The sequence below is a fragment of the Tamandua tetradactyla genome, chromosome X, assembly GCF_023851605.1.
Source record: "Tamandua tetradactyla isolate mTamTet1 chromosome X, mTamTet1.pri, whole genome shotgun sequence".
Taxonomy (NCBI): domain Eukaryota; kingdom Metazoa; phylum Chordata; class Mammalia; order Pilosa; family Myrmecophagidae; genus Tamandua; species Tamandua tetradactyla.
In genome coordinates, this window is record NC_135353.1 from 79,881,848 (window position 1) to 79,885,658 (window position 3,811).

The 3,811-nt window shown below is 36.3% G+C and overlaps 1 pseudogene; it reads right to left on the bottom strand.

The window, feature by feature from the left end:
• Positions 1-923: 923 nt before the first annotated feature.
• On the bottom strand, positions 924-2,582 carry LOC143671063 (tyrosine-protein kinase Yes-like; annotated as a pseudogene).
• Positions 2,583-3,811: the final 1,229 nt, after the last annotated feature.

The window sequence follows — 3,811 nt, forward strand, 5'->3', positions numbered from 1 at the left end:
TAAAGTGAAAAATTTCTTATTCTACAACCCAGTTCCGTGAATGAGTATTAACATAGTACATTATACTTTCAAATTCCACTTCTGAGATCTAACATTTAATCAAGTTTTGGATGCTGCTTATATTCCTTTTTGCTTCCAAGAAACTTGGCCCATTTCCATGCATAAAGAAGCATACATTAAGATTGCATATTAACTGCTCAACTTAATGCAAGAAATTTTTAAAAACGGGAATGGAATTGTCCCTTGAAGTTCCTTGATTTTAGATTTTATTACAGTACAACTTTTTATGTCACAGGTTTTGTCTATAAGGATAAATAATTTTCCTTAATTCTGAGTTTGGGGGAAAAAAAGAAAGAAGAGGATTTGCAAACAGAAGCCGTGTTGCTCTTCATTGTCATGCAATCATTCACACTTTCATCAATCTTGCCTATACTTTCTTTGGGCCCTGAAATGTCGGAAAATTCATCATAGGAACTTTAAAGTTTAACACTCGGGGAAAAAAACAAAACAAAACAAAACACCTAAGCAGCATAGCCAGGATTCAAATTTAGGCCTGTTTCACTCAAATCTAATACTCACCAATATAATTGAAAACTATCCCTTATCTAATGTTGTAAGAAGACTCATTTTCCCCAGTCTGTCCGATGCTTAAAGGTTTTGCCCTTCACTTGGAAATTCTACTCATATTCTTTAGGGCTCTACAATCTAATATGGAAATATGAATCTGAAGCCAAAAAACTGCAACTCTGAAAATTATCTCAAAATAAAAGGTTTTTGTGAAACTATGTCTGGAATTCCAGTTTACCATTAAAAAAACATTTAGAGTGAAGATTTTCTTCTTTTAATTCTTGTACCTAGTGAGGAACTATGCCCAAGTTCTTTATATTTTGGCATATTTGTGCATATAAAATAGGCTACTTGACTTATAAACTTTCTCCTAACTGGTACTGTGGCTCTGTAGTGGTGAAGCAGTCTTCCAAGAAGGACTGAATATATTTAACTGTTGTTCATTCATCAGGGTCCTTCTTCCAGCAAAGGTTCATCAATTCATGTAGGGATTTTGGACAGCCCTGAGGATAAGGCATCCTGTATCCTCATTCCACCTGCTCCAGCACTTCATGGTTTACTATGCCTGGAAAGGTACTCTGTTCTTCATTACCAGTTGTGTCTGGAGAATTCCAAATCACAACACATCAGGCTTTATTGTAAATCAACGATACAGTGCAGCCTCAAGATCTGTCCATTTGATTGGAAATGTTGCACCTTGTCTTGCAATATAGTCATTGTCTTCTATTAACCTTGCTAAACCAAAATGTACTATGTTGCACACAAGGTTTTCTCCTTCAAGAATATTAGCAGCCCGAAGGTCATGGTGAATATAGTTCATTCTTTCAATATATGCCACACCATCAGCAATCTGAGCAGCCTTATCAACCCGTTGTGGGAACTTCAAATACTTTCCATCTCTGTCCTTAAGGGGATCTAGTAAACTAAAGTCCCTTTTGACATAAATTCAGTTACAATAAATTGACTTTTCAGATACAAGAGCAAATAGTGGAACAAGGTTATTATGTTTTAATTTCTTCATGATCTGAGCCTCTTGAATAAAAGTTTCTGACATCATTGTACCTTGAAGAAAAGCTTCTGGCATCATCGTACCTGGTTTTAGTGTTTTGATTGCTACTTTTGAGATGCTGTTCCATGTTCCAATCCATGTTTCACTAAAACATCCTTGCCCTAGTTTAATCTCTAGTAGCAAAGATGCTCCAGGGATTTCCCAAGCTTCTTTTGCTAGACTTTGAGTGGGGTGTCACAGTTGGACACACAATTGTCAACTTATGGCATGAACCATTAGCGTGCTCTGTGTAGTGTTTCACAAATTTCTGCAAAGTATCAAATTGTGCTCTGAGTGTGATGTAATATCCACCATTGTCAAGTTTCCTAATTTTGTAGTGTTTCACATTGTCATCTCTTACCTCATTCCTATCATGATAGACAAGGAATAAGCACCCTTTAGTAGTTGACTCTCATTTACCAAGAAAACACCTTGTTGATTCCCAGGATTCAGAAGTAATCTTTCAACATCTTTCTCCCCATTTTGCCAAAATACCATTTTTCTGCCTGAATGGAATCTATCAGTACAACATAATTGTTAGGAAAATAACCATTCCTTCCTGTAGCAATTGATCTTGCTTCCCACCTGTCTCCTTCCTTATTGTTAATTATTTGAAACCTTTTACCCTTCTTAAATGAAAGGTCTTTAGTAGCTCTAGCTTCATTAATCATATAAGGCCACAAATATAGTAACACCACCTATTAAACCAGTATGATATGAATTTGGCACCACCAAGAATGAGGAGGATACTCCTCCAAAAGCTGTCACCCATGATGATCTTCCTAATGGTTTTATGGAAAGATTGCTAAAATTAACTGATGTTCCCTTCGCGGACGATGAATGACGGCGACATTGCTGTGTGTGCTGCTCCATAATGGCTGACACTTGTGCTGACAGGCTCTGGAGTGCTTTCAGTTCCATATTTAATGGCTGGGCTTCTGTTCTCTTTACTTTTAATGCAGCCCATTATCACATCTGTTCCCTGGCCGCAATCAAATGAGCCGCTGCCGCAGCAGTTGAGGCGGAGGGGACTGGGTGGCGGGGTGGCGGCGACTACTGCAGACACGGGACCCGGACTCGTTACTTTGGAAGGAACCCCTATGATATGTTTGTCTTATTGTGATGATTCTTCTAACAATGAGAAGGGTGATTTTCCAAACATTTAAGATTCAGAAATTTTGAGCAAGTTTCCATTAGCACTCAGGGTAGGAGAGATGACATCATCTGGGGGCTCTCTCTGTCTTGAGGCATCTATCTTAAGTCTGGGAATCTTTCTGCCTCTGGTAGCCTTCTACTATTTTTTCCGCTTCTAGTTCAATTCAAAAGTGCAGTAAAAAGAATGATTGCTGCAGTGTCATTTTCCTGGCTCCACTGTCAGCTAGAAAAACATTGAAGTTTTTCAAATAAATTATCCTAGGCTGGAACTCTTTAGCTAGGAAAATTTTATAATGTGTTATAGAGATTCAAGAGTAAATCTAAAACAACCATGAAAGTACCTTTACATTGCAAAGAAAGCCTTGGGTAAACTTTTCTTGTACTTCCAAATTCCATTTCCTCAATAAATCAGGTAAGAGATATGAAGATTCACAAATGTGTTAAGGCAAACTATGTTGGTTTAATTTCACTTTTGAATTTAAATTAGGATCACCCTTGGCAATGAAGGTCAAATTGCAAAAATGAAGCCTTTTGGAATATCTGCAGAAAGGCAATGTTGTGTATTTGGTTACAAAAAAAAAGGTTTTTTCATGTACTTATTAGCCCTTTGTATATCTTCTTTTTAAATACATTTCAAGGCTTTTTCCATTTTTATTGGGTTATTTGTATATTGGTGTGTTTAGGAGTTCTTTATATATTCTGGATATATGTCCTTTGACAAATATATGTACTGCAAATACTTTCTCCTCATATGTGACTTGTCTTATTCATGATATTAATGGTGGCTTTTGATGAGCAGAGGTTTTTAGTTTGATGAAATCCAATTTATTATTTTTTTCATTTAGAGTTAGTGTTGTCAGTGTACTAAAAATTGTTTGCTTACCTCAGGGTTGCAAAAAAATTCTATTTATTTTTTTCTAGAAGACTTATAATATTAGTCTTGATATTTAGATATATGTGTCATCTAGAATTAATTTTAACTTAAGATGTGAGGGTCCAGCTTTTTATTTTTTCCATAAAAATGTTCAGTTGTTCCAGCAC